The following is a 16124-nucleotide window of genomic DNA, read 5'->3' as shown; positions in this document are numbered from 1 at the left end:
ATAATTGGATTTGATTTGATTTGATTTGATGATGGTTTAAGGGGACTGTGTCCAATCTACCTGCCCTATCTCTACGTTCAGGCCTACTGTAGCCTCTCTAACTCACAGCAGTCCTATCTCTACTGTAGCCTCTAACTCACACCAGTCCTATCTCTACTGTAGTCTCCCTAACTCACAGCAGTCCTATCTCTACTGTAGCCTCTCTAACTCACAGCAGTCCTATCTCTACTGTAGCCTCCCTAACTCACACCAGTCCTATCTCTACTGTAGCCTCCCTAACTCACACCAGTCCTATCTCTACTGTAGCCTCCCTAACTCACACCAGTCCTATCTCTACTGTAGCCTCTCTAACTAACTCACAGCAGTCCTATCTCTACTGTAGCCTCTCTACCTCACAGCAGTCCTATCTCTACTGTAGCCTCTCTAACTCACAGCAGTCCTATCTCTACTGTAGCCTCCCTAACTAACAGCAGTCCTATCTCTACTGTAGTCTCTCTAACTCACAGCAGTCCTATCTCTACTGTAGCCTCCCTGACTCACAGCAGTCCTATCTCTACTGTAGTCTCTCTAACTCACAGCAGTCCTATCTCTACTGTTGCCTCTCTAACGCACAGCAGTCCTATCTCTACTGTAGCCTCTCTAATTCACAGCAGTCCTATCTCTACTGTAGCCTCCCTAACTCACAGCAGTCCAATCTCTACTGTAGCCTCTCTAACTCACACCAGTCCTATCTCTACTGTAGCCTCTCTAACTCACAGCAGTCCTATCTCTACTGTAGCCTCCCTAACTCACACCAGTCCTATCTCTACTGTAGCCTCTCTAACTAACTCACAGCAGTCCTATCTCTACTGTAGCCTCCCTGACTCACAGCAGTCCTATCTCTACTGTAGCCTCCCTGACTCACAGCAGTCCTATCTCTACTGTAGCCTCCCTAACTCACAGCAGTCCTATCTCTACTGTAGCCTCCCTAACTCACAGCAGTCCTGTCTCTACTGTAGCCTCTCTAACTCACAGCAGTCCTATCTCTACTGTAGCCTCCCTGACTCACAGCAGTCCTATCTCTACTGTAGTCTCTCTAACTCACACCAGTCCTATCTCTACTGTAGCCTCTCTGACTCACAGCAGTCCTATCTCTACTGTAGCCTCCCTAACTCACAGCAGTCCTGTCTCTACTGTAGCCTCTCTAATTCAAGGCAGTCCTATCTCTACTGTAGCCTCCCTGACTCACACCAGTCCAATCTCTACAGTAGCCTCTCTAACTCACAGCAGTCCTATCTCTACTGTAGCCTCTCTAATTCAAGGCAGTCCTATCTCTACAGTAGCCTCTCTAACTCACAGCAGTCCTATCTCTACTGTAGCCTCCCTGACTCACACCAGTCCAATCTCTACAGTAGCCTCTCTAACTCACAGCAGTCCTGTCTCTACTGTAGCCTCTCTAACTCACACCAGTCCAATCTCTACAGTAGCCTCTCTAACTCAGCAGTCCTATCTCTACTGTAGCCTCTCTAACTCACAGCAGTCCTATCTCTACTGTAGCCTCCCAGACCCTCCACAGTGTAACTCACAGTAGTCCTATAATTAGAGTAGGGTTCATGATCCGTGTGCTAAGAACCCCATCAGCATTTCACGCCAGCATGACACAGAGCGAGAGAGACGCACAGATGCATACGAGCACACACACACACACACACACACACACACACACACACGGACACACACACAGATGCAGGCACACACACACACACACGGACACACACACAGATGCAGGCACACACACTCACACGGACAAAAACACACACGCACACACACACACACACACACAGATGCAGGCACACACACTCACACGGACAAAAACACACACGCACACACACACACACACACACACATGCAGACACGCAGACACACATACACACACACACACATACACACAGACATACACACACACACACACACAGTTAGCGGGACGTCCAGAGGTAAAGATGATATGTAACATGGTGTTGTCTGTTCCGTCTCTCTGTTCTCTCGTCTGTCTGACGTCACATGATGACATCACCCAACCTGGGCCTGCACGTCTTACTGTCTGATCGCCCAGGGCTGTCAGCTCAACACGTTCTGTTGGACAAACATACACACTGACTGGACGAGGAGGAAGAGAGACAGCGGGGACTGTGATTGGAGTTTAGTTTTGGGGTGTTTCTGTGAGTTTTGTTCTGACAAAATGACTTCCAGTTTTCTGAAAGGATTGATTGTTGTTGTTGTTGTTGTTTACCTGATACGTCAATGCAAGTCTCAAGGTAAGATGGATTGGGGGCCTCTTGGGAATGTTGTGAGAATTATAGTGAGAATTTTATGAGAATGTTTGTGCTCTTATGTACTGGCCATCCCTCATAGCCTGGTTCCTCTCTAGGTTACTTCCTAGGTTTTGGCTCTCTAGGTTTTTGGCCAAAACCTTCTTCCTAGGTTTTGGTTTCCTTCCTAGAGTTTTTCGTTGCCACCGTGCTTCTAAATCAAATCAAATCAAATCCAATGTATTTATAAAGCCCTTCATACATCAGCTGATATTTCAAAGTGCTGTACAGAAACCCAGCCTAAAACCCCAAACAGCAAGCAATGCAGGTGTAGAAGCACGGTGGCTAGGAAAAACTCCCTAGAAAGGCCAGAAACCTAAGAAGAAACCTAGAGAGGAACCAGGCAATGTGGGGTGGCCAGTCCTCTTCTGGCTGTGCCGGGTGGAGATTATAACAGAACATGGCCAAGATGTTCAAATGTTCATAAATGACCAGCATGGTCGTATAATAATAAGGCAGAACAGTTGAAACTGGAGCAGCAGCACGGTCAGATGGACTGGGGACAGCAAGGAGTCATCATGTCAGGTAGTCCTGGGGCATGGTCCTAGGGCTCAGGTCCTCCAAGAGAGAGAAAGAAAGAGAGAAGGAGAGAATTAGAGAACGCACACTTAGATTCACACAGGACACCGAATAGGACAGGAGAAGAACTCCAGATATAACAAACTGACCCCAGCCCCCGACACATCTCTTTTTTCTACTGTCTCTTGTTTTTCTACTGTCTCTTGTTTTCTACTGTCTCTCTCTTGTTTTTTCTACTGTCTCTCTTGTTTTTTTCTACTGTCTCTTGTTTTCTACTGTCTCTCTCTTGTTTTTCTACTGTCTCTCTTGTTTTCTACTGTCTCTTGTTTTTCTACTGTCTCTTGTTTTTCTACTGTCTCTCTCTTGTTTTTCTACTGTCTCTCTTGTTTTCTACTGTCTCTCTCTTGTTTTCTACTGTCTCTCTCTTGTTTTCTACTGTCTCTCTTGTTTTCTACTGTCTCTCTTGTTTTCTACTGTCTCTCTCTTGTTTTCTACTGTCTCTCTCTTGTTTTCTACTGTCTCTCTTGTTTTCTACTGTCTCTTGTTTTCTACTGTCTCTCTTGTTTTCTACTGTCTCTCTTGTTTTCTACTGTCTCTCTTGTTTTCTACTGTCTCTCTCTTGTTTTCTACTCTCTCTCTTGTTTTCTACTGTCTCTCTTGTTTTTCTACTGTCTCTCTTGTTTTTCTACTGTCTCTCTCTTGTTTTCTACTGTCTCTCTTGTTTTCTACTGTCTCTCTTGTTTTCTACTGTCTCTGTTGTTTTCTACTGTCTCTCATGTTTTCTACTGTCTCTCTCTTGTTTTCTACTGTCTCTCTTGTTTTCTACTGTCTCTCTCTTGTTTTCTACTGTCTCTCTTGTTTTCTACTGTCTCTCTCTTGTTTTCTACTGTCTCTCTTGTTTCTACTGTCTCTCCCTTGTTTTCTACTGTCTCTCTTGTTTTCTACTGTCTCTCTTGTTTTTCTACTGTCTCCCTTGTTTTCTACTGTCTCTCTTGTTTTCTACTGTCTCTTGTTTTCTACTGTCTCTTGTTTTTCTACTCTCTCTCTCTTGTTTTTCTACTGTCTCTCTTGTTTTCTACTGTCTCTCTCTTGTTTTCTACTGTCTCTCTTGTTTTCTACTGTCTCTCTCTTGTTTTCTACTGTCTCTCTTGTTTTCTACTGTCTCTTGTTTTCTACTGTCTCTCTCTTGTTTCTACTGTCTCTCTTGTTTTCTACTGTCTCTCTCTTGTTTTCTACTGTCTCTTGTTTTCTACTGTCTCTTCTTTTCTACTGTCTCTCTCTTGTTTTTCTACTGTCTCTCTCTTGTTTTCTACTGTCTCTCTTGTTTTCTACTGTCTCTCTTGTTTCTACTGTCTCTCTCTTGTTTTCTACTGTCTCTTGTTTTTCTACTGTCTCTCTCTTGTTTTCTACTCTCTCTCTTGTTTTCTACTCTCTCTCTTGTTTTCTACTGTCTCTCTCTTGTTTTCTACTCTCTCTCTTGTTTCTACTGTCTCTTGTTTTTCTACTGTCTCTCTCTTGTTTTCTACTGTCTCTCTCTTGTTTCTACTGTCTCTCTTGTTTTCTACTGTCTCTCTTGTTTTCTACTGTCTCTCTCTTGTTTTCTACTCTCTCTCTTGTTTTCTACTGTCTCTCTTGTTTTCTACTGTCTCTCTTGTTTTTCTACTGTCTCTCTCTTGTTTTCTACTGTCTCTCTTGTTTTCTACTGTCTCTCTTGTTTTCTACTGTCTCTCTTGTTTTCTACTGTCTCTCTCTTGTTTCTACTGTCTCTCTTGTTTTCTACTGTCTCTCTCTTGTTTTCTACTGTCTCTCTTGTTTTTCTACTGTCTCTCTCTTGTTTTCTACCCTCTCTTGTTTTTCTACTGTCTCTCTCTTGTTTTCTACTGTCTCTCTCTTGTTTTCTACTGTCTCTCCTTGTTCTACTGTCTCTCCTTGTTTTCTACTGTCTCTCTCTTGTTTTCTACTGTCTCTCTCTTGTTTTCTACTGTCTCTTGCTTTCTACTGTCTCTTCTTTTCTACTGTCTCTCTCTTGTTTTCTAACTGTCTCTCTTGTTTTCTACTGTCTCTCTCTTGTTTTCTACTGTCTCTCTTGTTTTCTACTGTCTCTTGTTTTCTACTGTCTCTCTCTTGTTTTCTACTGTCTCTCTCTTGTTTTTCTACTGTCTCTCTTGTTTTCTACTGTCTCTCTCTTGTTTCTACTGTCTCTCTCTTGTTTTCTACTGTCTCTCTCTTGTTTCTACTGTCTCTCTTGTTTTTCTACTGTCTCTCTCTTGTTTTTCTACTGTCTCTTGTTTTCTACTGTCTCTCTCTTGTTTCTACTGTCTCTCTTGTTTTTTCTACTGTCTCTCTCTTGTTTTCTACTGTCTCTCTTGTTTTCTACTGTCTCTCTCTTGTTTTCTACTGTCTCTCTCTTGTTTCTACTGTCTCTCTTGTTTCTACTGTCTCTCTCTTGTTTTCTACTGTCTCTCTCTTGTTTTCTACTGTCTCTCTTGTTTTCTACTGTCTCTCTCTTGTTTTCTACTGTCTCTCTTGTTTCTACTGTCTCTCCCTTGTTTTCTACTGTCTCTCTTGTTTTCTACTGTCTCCCTTGTTTTCTACTGTCTCTCTTGTTTTCTACTGTCTCTTGTTTTCTACTGTCTCTTGTTTTCTACTCTCTCTCTCTTGTTTTTCTACTGTCTCTCTTGTTTTCTACTGTCTCTCTCTTGTTTTCTACTGTCTCTCTTGTTTTCTACTGTCTCTCTCTTGTTTTCTACTGTCTCTCTTGTTTTCTACTGTCTCTTGTTTTCTACTGTCTCTGGTTTTCTACTGTGTCTCTATTGTAATGTTATCTAACTGTAATTAACTGTAATGAATTAGTAATAAATTATTAGTAATAACTAATGGTGCTTAGTTGTGGCCCATCAACGTGTGGTCCATGGACTATGATGTGGTGATATTAACCCACATTTTGTTTGCTTTTAAGTCCAAATGAAACACCCCATCACAAACACAATGTGATTCAGCTAAACAATATAACATTGTATACATTTGCCTTACTTGTTTGAAAGACAATAAACCAAAATAGTAGATTTATACCAACCCAGCCTTTTCCAGCAGAGAGACTGGCGAGAGTCAGGCAACACGATACTTTGTACTAGCTAGTCAACTACTACTATTTATACCAACCCAGCCTTTTCCAGCAGAGAGACTGGCGAGAGTCAGGCAACACGATACTTTGTACTAGCTAGTCAACTACTACTATTTATACCAACCCAGCCTTTTCCAGCAGAGAGACTGGCGAGAGTCAGGCAACACGATACTTTGTACTAGCTAGTCAACTACTACTATTTATACCAACCCAGCCTTTTCCAGCAGAGAGACTGGCGAGAGTCAGGCAACACGATACTTTGTACTAGCTAGTCAACTACTACTATTTATACCAACCCAGCCTTTTCCAGCAGAGAGACTGGCGAGAGTCAGGCAACACGATACTTTGTACTAGCTAGTCAACTACTACTATTTATACCAACCCAGCCTTTTCCAGCAGAGAGACTGGCGAGAGTCAGGCAACACGATACTTTGTACTAGCTAGTCAACTACTACTATTTATACCAACCCAGCCTTTTCCAGCAGAGAGACTGGCGAGAGTCAGGCAACACGATACTTTGTACTAGCTAGTCAACTACTACTATTTATACCAACCCAGCCTTTTCCAGCAGAGAGACTGGCGAGAGTCAGGCAACACGATACTTTGTACTAGCTAGTCAACTACTACTATTTATACCAACCCAGCCTTTTCCAGCAGAGAGACTGGCGAGAGTCAGGCAACACGATACTTTGTACTAGCTAGTCAACTACTACTATTTATACCAACCCAGCCTTTTCCAGCAGAGAGACTGGCGAGAGTCAGGCAACACGATACTTTGTACTAGCTAGTCAACTACTACTATTTATACCAACCCAGCCTTTTCCAGCAGAGAGACTGGCGAGAGTCAGGCAACACGATACTTTGTACTAGCTAGTCAACTACTACTATTTATACCAACCCAGCCTTTTCCAGCAGAGAGACTGGCGAGAGTCAGGCAACACGATACTTTGTACTAGCTAGTCAACTACTACTATTTATACCAACCCAGCCTTTTCCAGCAGAGAGACTGGCGAGAGTCAGGCAACACGATACTTTGTACTAGCTAGTCAACTACTACTATTTATACCAACCCAGCCTTTTCCAGCAGAGAGACTGGCGAGAGTCAGGCAACACGATACTTTGTACTAGCTAGTCAACTACTACTATTTATACCAACCCAGCCTTTTCCAGCAGAGAGACTGGCGAGAGTCAGGCAACACGATACTTTGTACCAGCTAGTCAACTACTACTATTTATACCAACCCAGCCTTTTCCAGCAGAGAGACTGGCGAGAGTCAGGCAACACGATACTTTGTACTAGCTAGTCAACTACTACTATTTATACCAACCCAGCCTTTTCCAGCAGAGAGACTGGCGAGAGTCAGGCAACACGATACTTTGTACCAGCTAGTCAACTACTACTATTTATACCAACCCAGCCTTTTCCAGCAGAGAGACTGGCGAGAGTCAGGCAACACGATACTTTGTACTAGCTAGTCAACTACTACTATTTATACCAACCCAGCCTTTTCCAGCAGAGAGACTGGCGAGAGTCAGGCAACACGATACTTTGTACTAGCTAGTCAACTACTACTATTTATACCAACCCAGCCTTTTCCAGCAGAGAGACTGGCGAGAGTCAGGCAACACGATACTTTGTACTAGCTAGTCAACTACTACTATTTATACCAACCCAGCCTTTTCCAGCAGAGAGACTGGCGAGAGTCAGGCAACACGATACTTTGTACTAGCTAGTCAACTACTACTATTTATACCAACCCAGCCTTTTCCAGCAGAGAGACTGGCGAGAGTCAGGCAACACGATACTTTGTACCAGCTAGTCAACTACTACTATTTATACCAACCCAGCCTTTTCCAGCAGAGAGACTGGCGAGAGTCAGGCAACACGATACTTTGTACTAGCTAGTCAACTACTACTATTTATACCAACCCAGCCTTTTCCAGCAGAGAGACTGGCGAGAGTCAGGCAACACGATACTTTGTACTAGCTAGTCAACTACTACTATTTATACCAACCCAGCCTTTTCCAGCAGAGAGACTGGCGAGAGTCAGGCAACACGATACTTTGTACCAGCTAGTCAACTACTACTATTTATACCAACCCAGCCTTTTCCAGCAGAGAGACTGGCGAGAGTCAGGCAACACGATACTTTGTACTAGCTAGTCAACTACTACTATTTATACCAACCCAGCCTTTTCCAGCAGAGAGACTGGCGAGAGTCAGGCAACACGATACTTTGTACCAGCTAGTCAACTACTACTATTTATACCAACCCAGCCTTTTCCAGCAGAGAGACTGGTGAGAGTCAGGCAACACGATACTTTGTACTAGCTAGTCAACTACTACTATTTATACCAACCCAGCCTTTTCCAGCAGAGAGACTGGCGAGAGTCAGGCAACACGATACTTTGTACTAGCTAGTCAACTACTACTATTTATACCAACCCAGCCTTTTCCAGCAGAGAGACTGGCGAGAGTCAGGCAACACGATACTTTGTACTAGCTAGTCAACTACTACTATTTATACCAACCCAGCCTTTTCCAGCAGAGAGACTGGCGAGAGTCAGGCAACACGATACTTTGTACCAGCTAGTCAACTACTACTATTTATACCAACCCAGCCTTTTCCAGCAGAGAGACTGGCGAGAGTCAGGCAACACGATACTTTGTACCAGCTAGTCAACTACTACTATTTATACCAACCCAGCCTTTTCCAGCAGAGAGACTGGCGAGAGTCAGGCAACACGATACTTTGTACTAGCTAGTCAACTACTACTATTTATACCAACCCAGCCTTTTCCAGCAGAGAGACTGGCGAGAGTCAGGCAACACGATACTTTGTACTAGCTAGTCAACTACTACTATTTATACCAACCCAGCCTTTTCCAGCAGAGAGACTGGCGAGAGTCAGGCAACACGATACTTTGTACCAGCTAGTCAACTACTACTATTTATACCAACCCAGCCTTTTCCAGCAGAGAGACTGGCGAGAGTCAGGCAACACGATACTTTGTACTAGCTAGTCAACTACTACTATTTATACCAACCCAGCCTTTTCCAGCAGAGAGACTGGCGAGAGTCAGGCAACACGATACTTTGTACCAGCTAGTCAACTACTACTATTTATACCAACCCAGCCTTTTCCAGCAGAGAGACTGGCGAGAGTCAGGCAACACGATACTTTGTACTAGCTAGTCAACTACTACTATTTATACCAACCCAGCCTTTTCCAGCAGAGAGACTGGCGAGAGTCAGGCAACACGATACTTTGTACTAGCTAGTCAACTACTACTATTTATACCAACCCAGCCTTTTCCAGCAGAGAGACTGGCGAGAGTCAGGCAACACGATACTTTGTACTAGCTAGTCAACTACTACTATTTATACCAACCCAGCCTTTTCCAGCAGAGAGACTGGCGAGAGTCAGGCAACACGATACTTTGTACCAGCTAGTCAACTACTACTATTTATACCAACCCAGCCTTTTCCAGCAGAGAGACTGGCGAGAGTCAGGCAACACGATACTTTGTACTAGCTAGTCAACTACTACTATTTATACCAACCCAGCCTTTTCCAGCAGAGAGACTGGCGAGAGTCAGGCAACACGATACTTTGTACTAGCTAGTCAACTACTACTATTTATACCAACCCAGCCTTTTCCAGCAGAGAGACTGGCGAGAGTCAGGCAACACGATACTTTGTACTAGCTAGTCAACTACTACTATTTATACCAACCCAGCCTTTTCCAGCAGAGAGACTGGCGAGAGTCAGGCAACACGATACTTTGTACTAGCTAGTCAACTACTACTATTTATACCAACCCAGCCTTTTCCAGCAGAGAGACTGGCGAGAGTCAGGCAACACGATACTTTGTACTAGCTAGTCAACTACTACTATTTATACCAACCCAGCCTTTTCCAGCAGAGAGACTGGCGAGAGTCAGGCAACACGATACTTTGTACCAGCTAGTCAACTACTACTATTTATACCAACCCAGCCTTTTCCAGCAGAGAGACTGGCGAGAGTCAGGCAACACGATACTTTGTACTAGCTAGTCAACTACTACTATTTATACCAACCCAGCCTTTTCCAGCAGAGAGACTGGCGAGAGTCAGGCAACACGATACTTTGTACCAGCTAGTCAACTACTACTATTTATACCAACCCAGCCTTTTCCAGCAGAGAGACTGGCGAGAGTCAGGCAACACGATACTTTGTACTAGCTAGTCAACTACTACTATTTATACCAACCCAGCCTTTTCCAGCAGAGAGACTGGCGAGAGTCAGGCAACACGATACTTTGTACCAGCTAGTCAACTACTACTATTTATACCAACCCAGCCTTTTCCAGCAGAGAGACTGGCGAGAGTCAGGCAACACGATACTTTGTACCAGCTAGTCAACTACTACTATTTATACCAACCCAGCCTTTTCCAGCAGAGAGACTGGCGAGAGTCAGGCAACACGATACTTTGTACCAGCTAGTCAACTACTACTATTTATACCAACCCAGCCTTTTCCAGCAGAGAGACTGGCGAGAGTCAGGCAACACGATACTTTGTACTAGCTAGTCAACTACTACTATTTATACCAACCCAGCCTTTTCCAGCAGAGAGACTGGCGAGAGTCAGGCAACACGATACTTTGTACCAGCTAGTCAACTACTACTATTTATACCAACCCAGCCTTTTCCAGCAGAGAGACTGGCGAGAGTCAGGCAACACGATACTTTGTACTAGCTAGTCAACTACTACTATTTATACCAACCCAGCCTTTTCCAGCAGAGAGACTGGCGAGAGTCAGGCAACACGATACTTTGTACTAGCTAGTCAACTACTACTATTTATACCAACCCAGCCTTTTCCAGCAGAGAGACTGGCGAGAGTCAGGCAACACGATACTTTGTACTAGCTAGTCAACTACTACTATTTATACCAACCCAGCCTTTTCCAGCAGAGAGACTGGCGAGAGTCAGGCAACACGATACTTTGTACTAGCTAGTCAACTACTACTATTTATACCAACCCAGCCTTTTCCAGCAGAGAGACTGGCGAGAGTCAGGCAACACGATACTTTGTACCAGCTAGTCAACTACTACTATTTATACCAACCCAGCCTTTTCCAGCAGAGAGACTGGCGAGAGTCAGGCAACACGATACTTTGTACTAGCTAGTCAACTACTACTATTTATACCAACCCAGCCTTTTCCAGCAGAGAGACTGGCGAGAGTCAGGCAACACGATACTTTGTACCAGCTAGTCAACTACTACTATTTATACCAACCCAGCCTTTTCCAGCAGAGAGACTGGCGAGAGTCAGGCAACACGATACTTTGTACTAGCTAGTCAACTACTACTATTTATACCAACCCAGCCTTTTCCAGCAGAGAGACTGGCGAGAGTCAGGCAACACGATACTTTGTACCAGCTAGTCAACTACTACTATTTATACCAACCCAGCCTTTTCCAGCAGAGAGACTGGCGAGAGTCAGGCAACACGATACTTTGTACCAGCTAGTCAACTACTACTATTTATACCAACCCAGCCTTTTCCAGCAGAGAGACTGGCGAGAGTCAGGCAACACGATACTTTGTACTAGCTAGTCAACTACTACTATTTATACCAACCCAGCCTTTTCCAGCAGAGAGACTGGCGAGAGTCAGGCAACACGATACTTTGTACTAGCTAGTCAACTACTACTATTTATACCAACCCAGCCTTTTCCAGCAGAGAGACTGGCGAGAGTCAGGCAACACGATACTTTGTACCAGCTAGTCAACTACTACTATTTATACCAACCCAGCCTTTTCCAGCAGAGAGACTGGCGAGAGTCAGGCAACACGATACTTTGTACTAGCTAGTCAACTACTACTATTTATACCAACCCAGCCTTTTCCAGCAGAGAGACTGGCGAGAGTCAGGCAACACGATACTTTGTACTAGCTAGTCAACTACTACTATTTATACCAACCCAGCCTTTTCCAGCAGAGAGACTGGCGAGAGTCAGGCAACACGATACTTTGTACTAGCTAGTCAACTACTACTATTTATACCAACCCAGCCTTTTCCAGCAGAGAGACTGGCGAGAGTCAGGCAACACGATACTTTGTACTAGCTAGTCAACTACTACTATTTATACCAACCCAGCCTTTTCCAGCAGAGAGACTGGCGAGAGTCAGGCAACACGATACTTTGTACCAGCTAGTCAACTACTACTATTTATACCAACCCAGCCTTTTCCAGCAGAGAGACTGGCGAGAGTCAGGCAACACGATACTTTGTACTAGCTAGTCAACTACTACTATTTATACCAACCCAGCCTTTTCCAGCAGAGAGACTGGCGAGAGTCAGGCAACACGATACTTTGTACCAGCTAGTCAACTACTACTATTTATACCAACCCAGCCTTTTCCAGCAGAGAGACTGGCGAGAGTCAGGCAACACGATACTTTGTACCAGCTAGTCAACTACTACTATTTATACCAACCCAGCCTTTTCCAGCAGAGAGACTGGCGAGAGTCAGGCAACACGATACTTTGTACCAGCTAGTCAACTACTACTATTTATACCAACCCAGCCTTTTCCAGCAGAGAGACTGGCGAGAGTCAGGCAACACGATACTTTGTACCAGCTAGTCAACTACTACTATTTATACCAACCCAGCCTTTTCCAGCAGAGAGACTGGCGAGAGTCAGGCAACACGATACTTTGTACCAGCTAGTCAACTACTACTATTTATACCAACCCAGCCTTTTCCAGCAGAGAGACTGGCGAGAGTCAGGCAACACGATACTTTGTACTAGCTAGTCAACTACTACTATTTATACCAACCCAGCCTTTTCCAGCAGAGAGACTGGCGAGAGTCAGGCAACACGATACTTTGTACTAGCTAGTCAACTACTACTATTTATACCAACCCAGCCTTTTCCAGCAGAGAGACTGGCGAGAGTCAGGCAACACGATACTTTGTACTAGCTAGTCAACTACTACTATTTATACCAACCCAGCCTTTTCCAGCAGAGAGACTGGCGAGAGTCAGGCAACACGATACTTTGTACCAGCTAGTCAACTACTACTATTTATATTTTACTGTTGGCATTTCTCTCCCAAGCCAACAAAGACCCAGGGTCCAACCCAGCTCAACCACTAGACGTGTTGTATCAGTATCCTCAATAACCTCCAAATATACTACAGAGCTTTATTTCTCTCCCAAGCCAACAAAGACCCAGGGTCCAACCCAGCTCAACCACTAGACGTGTTGTATCAGTATCCTCAATAACCTCCAAATATACTACAGAGCTTTATTTCTCTCCCAAGCCAACAAAGACCCAGGGTCCAACCCAGCTCAACCACTAGACGTGTTGTATCAGTATCCTCAATAACCTCCAAATATACTACAGAGCTTTATTTCTCTCCCAAGCCAACAAAGACCCAGGGTCCAACCCAGCTCAACCACTAGACGTGTTGTATCAGTATCCTCAATAACCTCCAAATATACTACAGAGCTTTATTTCTCTCCCAAGCCAACAAAGACCCAGGGTCCAACCCAGCTCAACCACTAGACGTGTTGTATCAGTATCCTCAATAACCTCCAAATATACTACAGAGCTTTATTTCTCTCCCAAGCCAACAAAGACCCAGGGTCCAACCCAGCTCAACCACTAGACGTGTTGTATCAGTATCCTCAATAACCTCCAAATATACTACAGAGCTTTATTTCTCTCCCAAGCCAACAAAGACCCAGGGTCCAACCCAGCTCAACCACTAGACGTGTTGTATCAGTATCCTCAATAACCTCCAAATATACTACAGAGCTTTATTTCTCTCCCAAGCCAACAAAGACCCAGGGTCCAACCCAGCTCAACCACTAGACGTGTTGTATCAGTATCCTCAATAACCCTCCAAATATACTACAGAGCTTTATTTCTCTCCCAAGCCAACAAAGACCCAGGGTCCAACCCAGCTCAACCACTAGACGTGTTGTATCAGTATCCTCAATAACCTCCAAATATACTACAGAGCTTTATTTCTCTCCCAAGCCAACAAAGACCCAGGGTCCAACCCAGCTCAACCACTAGACGTGTTGTATCAGTATCCTCAATAACCTCCAAATATACTACAGAGCTTTATTTCTCTCCCAAGCCAACAAAGACCCAGGGTCCAACCCAGCTCAACCACTAGACGTGTTGTATCAGTATCCTCAATAACCTCCAAATATACTACAGAGCTTTATTTCTCTCCCAAGCCAACAAAGACCCAGGGTCCAACCCAGCTCAACCACTAGACGTGTTGTATCAGTATCCTCAATAACCTCCAAATATACTACAGAGCTTTATTTCTCTCCCAAGCCAACAAAGACCCAGGGTCCAACCCAGCTCAACCACTAGACGTGTTGTATCAGTATCCTCAATAACCTCCAAATATACTACAGAGCTTTATTTCTCTCCCAAGCCAACAAAGACCCAGGGTCCAACCCAGCTCAACCACTAGACGTGTTGTATCAGTATCCTCAATAACCTCCAAATATACTACAGAGCTTTATTTCTCTCCCAAGCCAACAAAGACCCAGGGTCCAACCCAGCTCAACCACTAGACGTGTTGTATCAGTATCCTCAATAACCTCCAAATATACTACAGAGCTTTATTTCTCTCCCAAGCCAACAAAGACCCAGGGTCCAACCCAGCTCAACCACTAGACGTGTTGTATCAGTATCCTCAATAACCCTCCAAATATACTACAGAGCTTTATTTCTCTCCCAAGCCAACAAAGACCCAGGGTCCAACCCAGCTCAACCACTAGACGTGTTGTATCAGTATCCTCAATAACCTCCAAATATACTACAGAGCTTTATTTCTCTCCCAAGCCAACAAAGACCCAGGGTCCAACCCAGCTCAACCACTAGACGTGTTGTATCAGTATCCTCAATAACCTCCAAATATACTACAGAGCTTTATTTCTCTCCCAAGCCAACAAAGACCCAGGGTCCAACCCAGCTCAACCACTAGACGTGTTGTATCAGTATCCTCAATAACCTCCAAATATACTACAGAGCTTTATTTCTCTCCCAAGCCAACAAAGACCCAGGGTCCAACCCAGCTCAACCACTAGACGTGTTGTATCAGTATCCTCAATAACCTCCAAATATACTACAGAGCTTTATTTCTCTCCCAAGCCAACAAAGACCCAGGGTCCAACCCAGCTCAACCACTAGACGTGTTGTATCAGTATCCTCAATAACCTCCAAATATACTACAGAGCTTTATTTCTCTCCCAAGCCAACAAAGACCCAGGGTCCAACCCAGCTCAACCACTAGACGTGTTGTATCAGTATCCTCAATAACCTCCAAATATACTACAGAGCTTTATTTCTCTCCCAAGCCAACAAAGACCCAGGGTCCAACCCAGCTCAACCACTAGACGTGTTGTATCAGTATCCTCAATAACCTCCAAATATACTACAGAGCTTTATTTCTCTCCCAAGCCAACAAAGACCCAGGGTCCAACCCAGCTCAACCACTAGACGTGTTGTATCAGTATCCTCAATAACCTCCAAATATACTACAGAGCTTTATTTCTCTCCCAAGCCAACAAAGACCCAGGGTCCAACCCAGCTCAACCACTAGACGTGTTGTATCAGTATCCTCAATAACCTCCAAATATACTACAGAGCTTTATTTCTCTCCCAAGCCAACAAAGACCCAGGGTCCAACCCAGCTCAACCACTAGACGTGTTGTATCAGTATCCTCAATAACCTCCAAATATACTACAGAGCTTTATTTCTCTCCCAAGCCAACAAAGACCCAGGGTCCAACCCAGCTCAACCACTAGACGTGTTGTATCAGTATCCTCAATAACCCTCCAAATATACTACAGAGCTTTATTTCTCTCCCAAGCCAACAAAGACCCAGGGTCCAACCCAGCTCAACCACTAGACGTGTTGTATCAGTATCCTCAATAACCTCCAAATATACTACAGAGCTTTATTTCTCTCCCAAGCCAACAAAGACCCAGGGTCCAACCCAGCTCAACCACTAGACGTGTTGTATCAGTATCCTCAATAACCTCCAAATATACTACAGAGCTTTATTTCTCTCCCAAGCCAACAAAGACCCAGGGTCCAACCCAGCTCA

The sequence above is a fragment of the Oncorhynchus kisutch genome, unplaced genomic scaffold (assembly GCF_002021735.2).
Source record: "Oncorhynchus kisutch isolate 150728-3 unplaced genomic scaffold, Okis_V2 scaffold3965, whole genome shotgun sequence".
Lineage (NCBI taxonomy): Eukaryota > Metazoa > Chordata > Actinopteri > Salmoniformes > Salmonidae > Oncorhynchus > Oncorhynchus kisutch.
Note: the sequence above shows the minus strand (reverse complement) of the source record.